Raw genomic sequence first — 16752 nt, 5'->3', positions numbered from 1 at the left:
CAACCCCCTGCTAACTTATTAACACTACTGCTACAACTATTTATTACTCATATTCTAACATTTCACTTATTAACTTGCATGAATAAAAAGTGATACCTCTAATCGATAATGCAGTTTTGGGGTTGGACACTATTAGACATTTTTAGCTGAAGTCATAGCATTGGTTATTTCTTTGTGCCTTTGCGAACCTTTTTCGTACGGCGTCAAGGTCGCAAATGCTGTTTTGATGGGGGGGGTTGGGGTTTTTAAGGGTTATTGTTCTATCTTCGTTATTCATTATCCATTATCCGTTATCGGTCAGTTCATTATACGCTACAAAGCCTAGGAGCCGGGACACTTACTCTCAGCCAAAAGGCCAAGCTAAGGTCCTAGCCCTAAATCCTTGTTGCGATCATTGCGAATGCACCGTTCCCGGAGGTACTGCAATACCGGGCCGATGCGTGGAGTGGACAGAGCAAGCTCTTATTCCATCTCCGGAATGCAAAAATCAAAATGCCAAGCTAAGGACTTAGTATCCAAGCCTTGCTGCTAAGGACCTAGCACCAAAGCTTTGTTCACCTCCCAGTCCACTTGTAGATGCACCTTCTTTGTCTTTTACTTGTAATCCTTTATGACATGCCGTGATAGTTTTTAAGGTGCTGGTACAAATGACCTCTCTTTACTCTGGACCTAGCGACTACTCAAAAGCAAATTCTGCAACGGGCGTTTTCTTCTGTTCCACGTCCACATCGGCAAAACTAAAATAGGTCCAAACAAGTGATGTACCGCCCTTCTTCAGTGCAAGGTTCGTTTCCTTCACGTTCGTTGACTCTGGGACTATGTTTACGGAGTCCGCCATGACACTCAATGAGCTCACACGGTGGGTGTGGCATAGTGTGGTGCTAGCAAACTTTGAATCGTGTTTATTAGCTTGTGCTATTATTAAAACTTGCCTCTGATAGGTCGGCGCTTTTAAAACTTGAGGAGTAACAATTGTGCTTGGCCAAAACTCCCTCAATCACTACAAAACCTTGAAAAAAACGCAGTGCTTTGCTGTTTCACATCCGCACTACGTTCAAACTTCTGACTTAAACTTTTGACTGCCTTCATCTTCTCACCGCCCCCCCAGATCTTTCCACCTCCCCCAGGGGTGCGGTACCGCCCACTTTGGGAACCACTGGTCTAGACCAGCCTATCAAAGTCTCGCACACACTGCTTGCAAATTTTGACTCGACTTGATTGGCTAGTGCCCTTACAACTTGCCTCTGATTGGTCGGCGTTGTTAAAACCTGAATTATGGCAATGCTTGTTGGCCAAACACTTCATCAATCAAATAACAAACTGTAACTATAAATCCTTAATAGGCAGTGTCTTGCAATTACACAAATAAACTACGTCACATCAGGATATCCATTCGATTTTGGTTACCATGCAGCCCTAGTAGGTAGGTAGGTAGGTAGGTGGGTAGGTAGGCAGGTTAGGTAAGTTAGGTAGGAGGTATGTTGGTCAGTCGTTCAGTGGGGCGTTCCTTTAGGTAGGTAAATAGGAGGGTGGACAGGTCGTTGTGTGTTTGGATGGGCATTTGTGGGTGGTTCTTTAGGTAGGTAGGTAGGTAGGTAGGTAGGTAGGTAGGTAGGTAGGTAGGTAGGTAGGTAGGTAGGTAGGTAGGTCGGTAGATCAATACCATTATTTGGTAAACGAAAAATATTGTAGTACTCGAACAATTCGGAAGTTGAACATCGATCCCGAACGAATTATGGTAAAGTACAGAGGTAACACTGTATAAAATTTCTCCCATATTAGTAAAAAAAAGTAAGCGAGTAACTTTTTTACAATCAGAAACTAGAAATAAGAAGAATATTAAATAGCCGTGAATACCATGCATTTTGTGTAACAAAAGATGTTTGGCTGTTAACGTTTTTCTTCACCATGTGTTTCTGTCAGTACTTTTGAGAAGGAGAGGATTTTTATTTTAATTTTTTTGAATAGCATCATGTATCGAATCGGTGACTAAAAATGGTATTAAACAAAAATTAATACTTCCGTATTTGTTAACCTTAAACATATTACTTACAAAATAACAAACCCCAAAAAATCTTGTTGCAAAGGGGGAATGACAAAAAGTTGAGTCATTCAGATTCAGATTCAGATTCAGATCTACTTTATTGTCATTCTAGTACACGTGTATACAGAACGAAATGTCGATACATCTGACCCGCACAGTTTCCTTGAATGTACGGATATAAATAAAATGTTGTATTGAGTTGTTGTATTGAGTGCTAATAATATACTAAATAATTATGGCTATGTATAGTATTTTACAGTAGCGCAAATAGTGCAAGAGGAGTAGCCAACCAGATGTGCAAAATGGGCAGTCAGGTAAACCAGTCAGGTAAACAGAACAATAACACTGTAACAATAACGCTGTAAGTACTGTAAGTACAATAGTGCAGAGAAACAGATGTGCAAGGAGTGGCTAGCTATAAAGAACTGCCAGTAGTGCAAAAAGTCAAACAGAACCCACAGATGTACAGATTAGCAGCAGTTTAGATTAACTATGTGTTTGAGTGACCATTTAACAGTCTAATGGCCAGGGGGACAAGACTATTGTGGAACCTGGTGGTCCTGCACCGCACACTGCAGGAAGTACAGGCGCTGCTGTGCCCTCTTAACCAGTGATGCAGTGTTCACGGACCAGGTGAGTTTGTTTGTGATGTGCACCTCTAGGAACTTGATGCTGCTGACAACCTCCACAGCCTTGTTGTTGATGAAAAGTGGGGCATGGTTGGGCTGGCTTTTTCTGAAGTCGACAATGATCTCTTTAGTTTTGTCAACATTCAGGACCAGGCTGTTGTCCCTGCACCAGCCCACCAACTGCTCCACCTCCTCTCTGTAGGCCAGGTCGTTGTCGTCCCTGATGAGGCCCACCACTGTTGTGTCGTCCGCAAACTTCACGATGTGGTTTGTGGCGGACCTAGGGACGCAGTCGTGTGTCATCAGGGTGAACAGCAAGGGGCTCAGGACACAGCCTTGGGGGGAGCCCGTGCTGAGGTTGATGACATCGGAGATGTTCTGACCAATCCGCACAGACTGGGGTCTGTCAGTGAGGAAGTCCAGCAGCCAGTTCCGCAGGGGGGTGTTGAAACCCAGGAGTCTCATTTTGTCTACCAGGTGTTGTGGGATGATGGTGTTGAATGCTGAACTGAAGTCCAGGAACAGCATTCGCACATGGGTGTTCTTCTCCTCTAGGTGTGTCAGGCTCAGGTGAAGCGCAGAGGAGATGGCATCCCCGGTGGAGCGGTTTGTCCGGTAGGCAAACTGAAAGGGGTCAAGTGAGGAGGGGAGACTGGAGGTGATGTGCTCTTTAACCAGTCTCTCAAAGCACTTCATTATGATGGGAGTCAGTGCAACGGGCCGGTAATCATTGAATGATAAGATCTGGGGTTTCTTTGGCACTGGGATGATGGTGGCAATCTTAAAGCATGATGGTACTGTGGCTTGGTCTAGCGAGGTGTTGAAAATGTCTGTTAGTACACAAGCCAGCTGATCGGCGCACTCCCTAAGGACCCGCCCTGGAATGTTGTCCGGGCCTGGTGCCTTCCGTGTGTTGACCCTTCTCAGGGTCTTCGTCACGTCAGTTGAGTCCAGGTGGAGCGCTCTTTCGTCCTGATTTGGAACCGCTTTCGCTGCAGGGGTGCCATTTTGTGCCTCGAACCTCCCAAAGAAGTTGTTGAGGTCATTCAGAAAGTCCATGCTAGTGTCCTTCACAGGGGCGGTGGTTGGCTTGTATCTGGTGATGGCCTGAATGCCTTTCCACATATCCCTGGTGTTGGTTGTGGTGAGGAAACGGTCCTGGATTTTTTGACTGTGCGATCGCTTTGCCAGTCTGATAGCACGGTTCAGGTTAGCCCTCGCTGATCTCAGCGCCTCCTCGTCACCAGATTTAAAGGCAAGGTTCCGTACCTTTAGCAGTTTGCGTATCTCAGCAGTCATCCAGGGCTTCTGATTGGCACGGGTGCAGATGGTTTTGGTATTGCTGACGTCTTCTGCGCATTTACTGATGTAGGCTGACACAGACATGGCGTACTCATCTATATTTATTTTGTTGTTGTAAGTGGCAGCCGATTTAAACATGTCCCAATCTGTGCATTCAAAGCAGTCCTGTTGTGCCTCCATTGCCCCCTCAGTCCACACCCTCACCTGCTTCACTGTAGGTTTTTCTCTGGTCAGCAGGGGCTTATATGCAGGAATTAGCATAACAGAAAGGTGATCTGATGAGCCAAGGTGGGGGCGGGGCGCTGCTCTGTATGCTCCTTTGATATTTGTGTAGGCCAAGTCTAATGTGTTCCTACCTCTTGTAGCAAAGTTGACATGCTGGTGGAAATGCGGAGAACTGTTTTCATGTTGGCCTGGTTAAAGTCCCCCGCCGCAATGAAAATGCACTCCAACATAATTAGCAAAAAAAGCATTTTTTTCTATATAATGTGACGACAGGTTAAAAAGACTGTTTATTGCATTGTTTAGCACCTCCTAGTTGCATTGTTTAGCACCTCCTAGTAGTAATAATAGTAATTCATTTAAAAAACAATATTGATTTATATGAGCAAAATATGAACGCACATTTAAAAAAAAATGTGTTTACGGGTATTTTACATAAGACGAGGATCGCTTATGGGGAGCTGACCTGATTGTCTGCCATCTTTCTGTGAAGAGTACCCCAAAAGCAAAAACTGTGTAAAATAAATATAAGGGAAAATAGTGGTGTTTTGTCACTTTGGGTCACCATAGTTTGTATTCTATCTTGTGCTTTGTAAGCACTCGTTTTTGGTTGAAATACATACAGTGACATCTAGCGTTTAAATATTACACAAAATGACGAATAGCCAATGACACCATACACATCCCCTGCCATTGACGGCAATGTATGTTGAAGTTACCGATACACTCTATTGCAACTGGGTTTGCCGTGAATGAGATACCCTTAAAAATATAAGTAATATACATATGTGTATAGTATTTTATACATCCATGTTGCAGTCCTCAATTTATTTTAAAGTCCTCTGAAGTTTTTGAAATGCAGGAATACAGTACTGTAATCCCTTGATTTTTGCATCATACTTTACCTTTTATGCTTTAGTGGGTCCCCTGAGTGTTTGTTAAAAAAACAAAGTTGAAAAGGTTTTGAGCATACATGATGTAGGTTTGTCAAGTTGTTTTGTGTATGTAAACAACTCAGACCGCAACTGTCATGAAACGGATCGGGAAGCAGGAAGTAGGAACTCATTTGCGTAGACGTCCTCACACTTTAATTGAGAAAGAAAAGTTGTCAAAAACACAAACGGACCAGACCAAAAAAACAAAACGGGTCAAACACGGGCAAAACTACAACTAGGCTTTTCCAGAATCAAACAGAACTTGCAGGAATCTCTCAGAATGTTACACCGAAGTGCAACAAAGTCCAACAAGCACAACAAGTATAACCATGCATAAACAAGTTTTCAACAACGATCTGGCAAAGCCCAGTTCAAAAGAGCGCGTTTAAGTACCCACAGGAGTAATCACAAAATGCGAGTCAGCCGGTGTCAAGGGGCGGTGCCAGCTGGGCGCCATGGCAAGCGTCCAAAACCTGACAGAACCTCCCCTTCAAGCGACAGCCCCTGAGGTCCAAAAAATAGCCAAATACCTCGCCCCCCAGAATGGGTCGACGCTCCCGAAGAGGGCAACCCTACTCCATCCCCCCAAAACGCAGGAACGGGGAGAGGCAGGGGCGGCAGGCGGACGAATCGGAGCGGCGAGGAGACGAGTCGGACTTGGACAGGTCGGGTGTTGCAGGAGAGTCGAACGGGCAAGTCAAAGAGTCGGAATGGCAGGCAGACGAATCGGAGTGGCGAGCAGACGAGTCGGACCGGTGGGTAGAAGAATCAGACAGACGGACGGGTGAATCAGGCAAGCAGGTGGGAACCTCAGACAGAACGGGCGTTGCAGGAGAGTCAAATGGGCGAGTCGAAGAGTCGGAATGGCAGGCAGACGAATCGGAGGTGCGGACGGGTGAATCAGGCAGGCAGACAGGTCGACAAACAGGCATGGCAGGCAGACACCGGGACAGACGGACGGGCGGACGTCGAGACAGGCGGAAGGACGAACCTCGAGACCGGTGGGAAGGCATACGGACGGGCAGACGTTGAGAGAGGCGGACGGGCGGATCTCGAGACTGGTGGGAAGGCAAGCGAACGGGCGGACGTTGATACAGGCGGAAGGACGGATCTCGAGACTGGTGGGAAGGCAGGCGGACGGGCGGACGTCGAGACAGGCGGACGGGCGGATCTCGAGACTGGTGGGAAGACAGGCAGACGGGCGGACGTCGAGACAGGCGGAAGGATGGAACTCGAGACCGGTGGGAAGGCAGGCGGACGGACAGACGTCGAGACAGGCTGGCGTTGAGGTCGACGGGGACCTCGGACAGCTCGGCGCCAAGTCTTTCCGGAAACCTCATTCAAGGCACAGCAATTGCCACGACGAGCGGGGCCGTGGTTCGAGTGGGTAGGAAAGGTGATGACGCGGCCGGAGAAGGAGCCCCGGGAGGCGGGGCCGTTGCCGATAGGAGCTTATTCAGCCGACGCGACATGAACTCAGTCCGCCGAGCTAATTGCTCCATCTGGCGTTGTATACTCCGTTGAGCTTGCTCGACCTGCAGCTGAAGGGCGGCGACCTCACTGGGCGATCGCCAAATGGCGCTCTCCGTCTGATCCAACTGCTGGAGAGCGTAGGGAGTCTCCTGCTTTTCCCAATTTGTGTTGGTATCGTTCGCTGAGTTCTCATCGTTTGGCCAGATCGTTCTGTCATGAAACGGATCAGGAAAAAGGAACTCATTTGTGTAGACGTCCTCACACTTTAATTGAGAAAGAAAAGTTGTCCAAAACACAAACGGACCAGACCAAAAAAAAAAAAAAAAAACGTGTCAAACACGGGCAAAACTACAACTAGGCTTTTCCAGAATTAAACAGAACTTGCAGGAATCTCTCAGAATGTGCAACAAAGTCCAACAAGCACAACAAGTATAACCATGCATTGACAAGTTCTCAACAACGATCTGGCAAAGCCCAGTTCAAAAGAGCATGTTTAAGTACCCACAGGAGTAATCAGAAAATGCGAGTCAGCCGGTGTCAAGGGGCGGTGCCAGCTGGGCGCCATGGCAACCGTCCAGAACCTGACAGCAACGTCATTGACGTTCAGGTAGACACAAGCAGAAAAGGGGCGGGGCGACTGTTTAGCCACTCCAAATGCAGAAGAAAATGCACAATGAAAATCCACAAAATAAGTAATAATAATATTACTGAGATAAGTAAACTGCGAGACAGAAAGGATTACTGTAATACAGGGGTCAGTAACCTATGGTTCGGGAGCCATATATGGCTCTTTTCCTGAGTACATATGGCTCAGAGATCAAATTATGTTCATTTAAAATTTCACCGAACTCACTGTGAACACGCAAAAACACCAGCCAAGCACACAAAGCAACTTTATTGGGTGAGTGGTATGGGTGGGCGGATCTCTGCACACACAGCACGCTTTCTTTTCTCTTGCGTGCGCCCACTGTGATGAAAAACAGCCGGAAACTCTTTGTTTGCAGTATTTTGTGACATTTTTACAAAATAACTGTTCTGAAAACATTATTTACGAAAAAGATGAAGGTCAAAATGAGCATCAACGATCTTAAGCAACTGCGGGAGGGAGACAAGTCTAAAATTGTATATTTGTATATATGTGCTGAATGGTTAGCTTTTGTCTGGAGAGAGGGTTTGTTGGTTTTGTTGAACTTTATCTCGAGGTATATGGTGTGGCTCTCTCTGGAAAAAGAATTGAAATATTTTGCTATAATGGCTCGTTAGGTACCCGGCCCCCTGCTGTTATAGAAAGAGCACAAGGGCTACAAGAATATTTAATTCACTTGCCAACTCACTTGAACTGCTAATGACATCGGAAAGCTCCATCAAAGTGCGTGTCGAGTGAGTGATTAATAAAGAGAATAACTCTCGGTTCAATAGGTTCAATCCGTCGCTCGAATGTGATTTAGATCGGGCAAATTTGCATGGCATTGTGTTTGTGCAAGCTGCTGCTGCAGCGCACCAGCCACGTCCTCCCAGTGAATCTGGTGAGTTGGCGGCCAATTGAGCAAACGCACATTGATGGCTTTTGCCGTCGACTGCTCCAAATGACTCAAACAAAGGAGGCGGCAGATGAGGTGCTCCTCTCATTTTTGCCAGAGTACATTGGGAATTCGAGGGGGCGGTATTTTCCCTTATTTTGCCTAGTTTTAAGAAAGCTGCGACATTTTCATCATAGCACATCATGCGATTATTGAAGTTTACTTAACATCGGTTACTGTGGAATAACAAAATTTCTGTTTTTATGTTATTCCTTTATGAAAAGAAGGGCGGATTGAATAAACTAATTGGCAGCACAACTGGTGGATCGTCACCCAAAAGCGGGTCACAGACCTGTTGTCAGTGGGCCATGGGCCTTTTTCCTGGTAGAATAATGTTAAGAAGAGAAAAACAGACGTGGTCGGGATAAAAACAGGTCGTAGCCAGAGACAGACGGGAGCAAAAACGGGACAGGTTGGTGTCAGGGTCAAAAAAGGCTTGCCTAGTAAAAACAGGTTTGCAGACGGACTGACAACAGGTGACTGACAGGACTGGGTTCAAATACTGACAGAGAGCCAATCAGAACCCGCGGCGGGTGGCGCCAAATGATCGAGCACAGCTGAGTCACATCATAAATTATGACAGAATTATTCATTGATTTTTACATTCCTTTTAAAATCAAACGCTGGACTGCAATATTTTAGTGTACCCTGCATTGCAACTGGAGGGTTTTCTAATTGTTTGTTCTTAAAGTTTCTGCAGATTTTTTATTATGTAACAGAGGGATACCTATTACTGTATATATTACATTTCTACATATTGGTTTGTCACCCTTGCAGCAGATAAATTGATATAGGCATGCTTGCCACTTACATACAAAAAATTCGACTGCTGACTAGCTGCCTTGACCCAAATATGACCGAATGGTTCATCTCATTGCGGGCTTTGGCAAACCAGAACATACAGAGACTGCCTTTCTGACAGTGAATTATGTAAATACAAGCAGATCTGCCAGCCCCATTTGCATGGAGGCTTGAATAGTAACAGTTATTACATTGGTGTCATCCAAGTGTTATTCTCACCTGCGTTAGAAAACACATAGTGGGAGGAGGAAGCGGAGGAGGAGGAAGCGGGTCAATGAATATTTCATGAATTTCGTTACTGCATATTTATCATGCGTACTATCTTTCAGTCAATCCGCCTGAGTCTCTGCCACCGAGAGATCTTTGACCCAGCAGCCACAAAAAGCCGGACACATAATTCCCTGCAATCCTCGTTCTGACAATGAGGACATGGTCTAAACGGATGATTTGGGAGGAATCCAAGCAATGGATGAAATAGGAAACAAAGCTGATCAAAATAGCCCCATCATATATGTAGCTGTATTGCAATATTAAAGACATTTTTAGTGGATGTGTTATAAAGGCCATCAAATTGTTTTATTTTGTGATTAGTGTGACTAGCTGCATTAGCTAAAAGTGACGCTCATTATATGTGAGATCTTTGAAGAGCAGTAAGGGGCCATGCATTTTTAGCCTAGATGGTAAGGCGCCCGCTTTGAGACTGGGAGGTTCGGGTTCGCGCCCCGGCCGAGTCATTCCTAAGACTTAAAAAGTGGTCGGCGGCGCCCTCTGTTGGCTGCGGCTGCATCGGCTCGCTACAACGGGTCAGGTGCAATCGACATTTCGTTCTGTGTACATTGTTACACAGAATGACAATACAAGGAAATTATTATTATTATTATTATTATTATTTTACACCTAGGCCTTGTTAGATTATTAAAATAGATCTTTGGGTATGTTGTCACCATAACATGAGTTTTCCAGCTATATTTAGTTTATTATTCAATCATCACAGCATTGCTTCAATAATAACATTACTCATTTAGTTGTTATAAATGCACTTATGTTCTTAGACATATTTGAATTAAGTATTTACTTGCTGTATTCTTTTCGTATCAGTACTTTCCGAGCAATGGTCTTCTGCCATTATTTTAAGTTTCATGTTCCATTTTGCAAATCCACACCCCTTTCCTCATAAAAAACTGTGGTCAACAAACTTCTATGCTCTTTTGACTGTGAGAACTGTCTCCTGATCAGACCAGAAAACTCTGTTTTAACGTTATTTGGAAACTTTGTAATACATGTCCTTCACTGCGTTGCTTCTCTCTAGCTCTATTTCTTCAAAGTTGGAATACTTGGTATGGTCCCGGAAAAGAACATGCGGCGAGACATCGGAATGTCCTTTCTCCTTCAGTCTTCAGCTCCAGTCTGAATAAGTTATGTGAAATCTAAGTTAAACAAGATAGTATAAACAGGGACAAAGAAGAACAATGATGGGTGGATAATAAAAAATAGTCATTGGGAGAGAAGCTTAACCCACCTTAACCCTAACCCTAACTATGAATTGAAAGAGAAAATATAATTAACAACACATGATTCTGATATTTTTTTACCCCAGCAGAGAAGGCCTTATAAGCCCTGGCAGCCCACCACTGGTAAAGAGTTGAAGCTGAAGGGCTAGTCCACAAGCTTGCCACGTTAGCATTGGCGACGATAACAGCACTCAATAAGCTATTCCCGCCTTTCTGTAACAAACCAAGAATACTAAACATGTGTGAATTGTTTTTTATGTACAGTCCCGTTTTGATCAGAATTGGAATTGTCTTTATTGACTTGGATATTAATGTGGTGAAAATTCTTAAAAAATATATTAGACATGGCACTCCAAGAAAACACGTAATAAAAAATTATAGAAGAAAAATAAGATTAGAAGGAAAGGCTGTTAATGGGCTGTTTGAGTGGGGCTTTTAATCTAATTCTTATTTCATCAATGAATATGTGCATGAAAAATAAAACCAAGCCTGTCTTCCAAATTGCGACCACAAAATTTCATCAAATTAATGGACAGTCAATGTCGAGGGCTTTTTACAGAATAAATTAACAATGCATCAACGACTTAATACAAACCATGGAGACTCGAGGTGACCAACTCGCAGCATTTTTCTTATCTTTTTTCTCCCCACAGGCTTTAACAGTCATGTAACGGATCGGTAAGCAGGAAGTAGGAACTCATTTGCGTAGACGTCCTCACACTTTAATTGAGAAAGAAAAGTTGTCCGAAACACAAACGGACCAGACCAAAAAACTAAACGGGTCAAACACAGGCAAAACTACAAACTAGGCATTTCCAGAATAAAACAGAACTTGTAGGAATCTCTCAGAATGTTACACCGAAGTGCAACAAAGTCCAACAAGAACAACAAGTATAACCAAGCATAAACAAGTTTTCAACAACGATCTGGCCAAAACGCAGTTCAAAAGAGCATGTTTAAGTACCCACAGAAGTAATTAATAAATGCGAGTCAGCCGGTGTCTAGGGGCGGTGCCAGCTGGGCGCCATGGCAACTATGCAGAACCTGACATTGACAGGATTTTTGTTTTCGGGGTACCCGAAGCAACAAGATGGCGGACGATTATGTCTGCTCCCTTACGTGACCTTTATAGAATAAAAACAAATTTCTCAACCTACAAGTATTTGGAAAAAAATGCTTGTTTATATGATAGCTCATGTATTTTTGCCTATTATTAAAATCAATATAGATTTTTAATGAATTAAGTTTTTCTTACACTTGGGGAGGCTAGATAATATGACTCTCCCTTTAACAATAAATACTAAGATTACAAAAACTACAACAATTAGAATATGAAGAAATCAAGTAAAATATATTTATTCTTATTCTAATAGTTTTTGCAATCTTAATGTTAATATTTATTCAAATGTAAATATTATGGAGAGTAATCATACTATTAAGAGGGTAATCAGAATTTAAAAAGTTTTGGGTATTTTCTTTGAGTAGAAGCTGCTAAGTGATATAAAATGTCCCTTTAAAGTTTAAAAATTATGATAAAACATTTGAATTGCTCGGCACAGCATATGTATAAAATACTGTAATTATTGTAACAACAATAATTAACAGAAAGTCTTTATCAAACTAACTTTAGGAGGGCTTATCATCCAGTTTGAAATCCATTTGACCATCAACAAGAAGACTAGAGTGGAACAGCTACTAAAATTGCAATTGTTTCTTGTGATATTTGATTCATTTTTGCAGACAAAATACCGTTATTTCTGGACTATAAAGTGCACTTGAAAACCCCAACATGGCGAGATATGCAGATTATAATCCAGGAAGCCTTTTATACCCTAGAATACGGCAGATGAGGTTGGACATGCATACTGTATTTTTTGGTATATGTTACCATACAAGGTTTTATGGTAATACTGTTTTCTGTGCAATGATTGATCAAATCGATAAACTCTGCTGACCCATAGAGCAGATTTTGCAAGCAACGGGAATCAAACCTGAGTTAAAGTAAGAGTGTCAACACATTACCACTAGACCACCAATGGTACACGTACAGGCATTAGACTTAATCTCATTATCACACATCTTTTTACGGTGCCACAACTGATTTGCCCAGTGCATTCTGATAAATTAAACAGTCACTGCACTTCTTGCTTGTGTGGCAATAACTCGGTTTAATATGTATGCATATGTTAAAGAGCTTGTATAGTATTTTGTTGACATACGTTCTGCTTTCTCTACTCTCTGACGTGCAGTGGTAAATAATTGCACAGTGCATTCTGATCAGTTAGAGACTCTATCCACTTCTCAGCCAGGCATAGTGCTTCTGATAGGTTAACTTCTTAGTGTTCAGTTGAGAGGCAAATACATGTCTGTGCGATGTCACCAGTGACAGTCACTGAAAAACATCATATCTACCTACTTATCATTGGAAGGCTTAAACTCTTGGTATTCAAGATACGCTGACCATTTCAAAATGTACTCATCACAAAAAGATCATGATCAGTCTGGAACCTGAAAACTATAAAGCCTACATAACAAACCAATAACGTCCCCTAGTTAGCTCATGACATGATTCTCTGCAAACATGATGTCGTTACATCCACAAGAGACCAGTGAATCCACCCGTGTAAAAATATCTATTCCAAAATCTGCCTAAAAGCATTTAAGCATCAGTGGACGTTCCTTGTTGCTATCCGTCTGTTTCGCCCTATAATTCCCTTTTACAATTCAACAGATTCTTGGAATCATTTCCTTTATTTGACACCACTCTCAACCAATTGCAGGCTTATTTTTATGGTCCACGGTCTACATTAGCCTAAGAGGGCCTGAATTGATAAAACAGACATCACCTAGCTTTAAATATTTTAGCCAGTAGTGAGTGATTTAAATGATGATTGACATTGGTAAGCCAATAAAATTCCCAACATAAATATATGCAAATGTACGGTGTGTATTCGAATCAGACCCGGAAGAAAATGTGCGTAATGCAACCTGGGATCCATTATTTACAACTCTTTCACAATGTCTAAAAAATGGCCAAAGTAAAATACACTTGTCGTCTAATAATGGCCATTTTAGAAGAGCTTAAACATACTCTTGTGTTATTTTTGTAGATCTGCACATATTTATTTATATATCTTTTTGTTTTCCAGCGATCCTTTTTTTCTCTTTACATTTGTTATGTGTAAAAAAGCTAGGAGTCAATTCTTGTATTTCATACTGCATTTGTTTTGGCACTGAAAAGTAAATATTTTTACTTATACTAAGTTGTGTTGTTTGTTTTTCAAGGATTATGACTTTAGAGTTGCTTAGTATAAACAACTTGAAAGTATAAATTGGGTAAAAGTACACTGCAGATTGACAGATACCGGCATGGGGATTGCGATCATTAGACCACAGCGAGTCAAAAACATGTCATTTAACTAATAAACGATTTAACCCAAATAACAAGGGAGTGGACAAAAAATGCTACAAGCCGCACACCAGAGCATATGCTCTATTGTATAGTGCTGTAAAAAATAAAACTATGACAATGTGACCATTCTAGTTGTCCAAACACTCCATCCATCCGTCCATTATCTCCACTGCTTATCCTCAGTAGGGTCCCGAGTGTGCTGGAGCCCATCAGTAGACAGGGGACACCATGAACTAGTTGCTAGTCAGTCGCAGGGCACACAGAGACAGACATCTCACTCGCTCATTCTCACCTGGGGACAATTAACCTGACGTACATGTTTTTGGAAATGTGGGAGTGCCCGGAGGAAACCCACACAGGCACGGGGAGTGCATGCAAACTCCACATGGGGGGGGCTGTGGTAGCTGGACTTGAACCCTGAACCTCCGCATCATGGGGCTGTGTCCTAACAACCCATCCGCCGAGTCGCCGTCCAAACACTCCATCACTCAAATAACAAACTGTAAATCCTTGAAAATCTTAAAAATCTTGTGATTACACAATTGCACTACGTCACATTGCAATATCAATTTGATTTAGGCTAATCGTGCAGCCCTGTTATACAGAAAATAAGAATGTTGTCTAGAAAGAAGAAAAAAACTGATATGGGATTATGATAACAAATTAGGCATGTAAACAAATACAACTGACTTAGTCAAAGCTGCTCAGCTAACGAAGGAAATATCATCAAACGCCTCGTCTGTTACGCTTTTGGCTCGCAATATTTCCTTTAAGCATCGACTACACAGCAAATAGAAAAGAACAAACAAGAGTTCATATAGATGTCATTCAAAGTAATGAATAGCACATTTGCATACATCGTTTCCTCTCTCTCCCCACGCGCAGACGCGTGAAGCAATTTCTATTCCAATCGATATGACCAGCTCACCTTCGTGACATCTGCGAGAGAAAATTCAAATCCTTCAAATCTTGCCTTCCACTCTGTCTTGCAATGCCTGGCGTGATGAATGATCTTTGGGGCCGATCAATTCTATTTAGATAAGCTCGCCTCCGGAGACGACAGGTCTGGTAAAGGAGGATGGATTTTCTTTTATATATTTATTTATTTATTTATATATTTATTTTGGGAGTAAGTCAACAGTACATGGACTCAAGGTTATTGGGGTTTTGGGGGGGAGTGTTCTCGTATCTGATGCTCAACAGGGTATGCTTTGAAAATACTTTTCAGCAGCATAAGGATAGGGTCAAACTGCAGAGCTTAAAGCTTAATTCAGATTTTTGGGTAAGATCCGAATTTTTGTAAGATCCTTCACATTTCCAACTAAATGCGACTTGATCTTCTGTGTGAACGTCACAGGTGTCCCGCGTGCGCAGAAGAGGAAGGACACTTGGTTAGCTACTCTTCTTGCACTATCGGCACTATGGTAAAATACTACACGTAGCCAAAATACAATACAACATTATTTATATCTGTACATTCAAGGAAACTGTGGGGGTCAGATGCATCGACATTTCGTTCTGTATACACGTGTACTAGAATGACAATAAAGTAGATCTGAATCTGAATCTGAATCACACACAATCCGCTCATGTTTGAGGGAGTACCCATGAATATTAACTTCAGAGCATTGTCCACCTAAAATATAAATTTTATCCAAAACCTCGCTTTCCCCCCATTGAATGTTATCTGTGTTGTGTGATCTGAATGCATTTAAGGATACGGCTGTATTACTTTGAGAATTAACTCCACTGCTTGTTTACAGCAGTGATGTTGAGCGGCACATTGTGAATTCAGTTGCATGTGAATCAATGTAGGCTGTTCCGTGAGTTACAAAATTAACAAGTGTTCATCTTCCATGAATGTATGAAGTCATGACACTTTGTATTTTTGCCCACCGTGGTTGTTGATTTGTCGGCTTCCTTCTGCCTCGTTGAACACAAAATATTGACATCTGCCGCCTATCGATGACTTGCAGGTCACATTAATGCGTCTCGACCGTTCACACAGTAGTCACATTCCAAAAGATAAGATAGGAATTGGATTTAAGACCACATATAAGAAGCGACCTTGGTCTGGTGAGAAAAAAAATCAGATATGTGCTGTTCAGACAGACTTAAACAAATCGGATACAGGTCGTGTCTGTGCAAAAAAAAAAAAAAAATCTGATTTCTCTGCAGTGCGAACCTTGCCTTAGTTCATGTGGAAAAGTAAAATACGTTATAGACCCCTTTTCAACCTATATCATAACCGGATCAGCACGGGATGCGAGCGCATTGTTCACCTTAAACAGCGGGAGTAACGGTACAAGTTTCAATGGAGCAAAGAAAAATGTGAATGTTGAGTTGAAATTTACAAAAACAACATGCCCAGCAGTTGAGTGTACAAGTGCACAAATTGCAATTTTAAGACAAAAAATTTTGGGGGAATGCCTATAGGAAACGAGCATTTTCAAAAGCACTGTGGGAGCCTGTGGCTGCAAGCCAAAAAAAAAAAAAAATTGGACTAAGGATATTATTTGGCATGTCCGCACTTGCGGTGTCCGTTTCATATCTGGCAAGTTATTAGGGCGATATGTTTTAGATTTACTTGAATGCCAAATGCCTTAGTAAGGGTACGTATGAATGTGGGGTAAATGCTATGTGCTCGCAACCAATGAGAAGAGTGTAAGTTTGCTACTACTGGTGCTAGCAAGTAGAGCATCCTAAAAAATGTGACTTACGAACGATCGTCCAGAATCTGGATTTTGGACTGTGTACTTTGGAGATGGAATAAGAGCTTGCTCTGTCCACTCCACGCATCGGCCCGGTATTGCAGTACCTCCGGGAACGGTGCATTCGCAATG

At 42.5% G+C, this 16752-nt stretch overlaps 2 pseudogenes; one reads left to right on the top strand and one right to left on the bottom strand.

Annotated features, from left to right (window-relative positions):
- Nucleotides 1-395: 395 nt before the first annotated feature.
- On the bottom strand, nucleotides 396-552 carry LOC148349734 (U2 spliceosomal RNA; annotated as a pseudogene).
- A 16109-nt stretch (nucleotides 553-16661) lies between these two features.
- On the top strand, nucleotides 16662-16742 carry LOC148349733 (U2 spliceosomal RNA; annotated as a pseudogene).
- The last annotated feature ends 10 nt before the right edge of the window (nucleotides 16743-16752 follow it).

Source organism: Urocampus carinirostris, chromosome 17 (assembly GCF_059441175.1).
Source record: "Urocampus carinirostris isolate Australia breed hairy pipefish chromosome 17, RoL_Ucar_1.0, whole genome shotgun sequence".
Taxonomy (NCBI): Eukaryota; Metazoa; Chordata; class Actinopteri; order Syngnathiformes; family Syngnathidae; genus Urocampus; species Urocampus carinirostris.
Note: the sequence above shows the minus strand (reverse complement) of the source record. Positions and strands in the feature narration are given on the sequence as shown.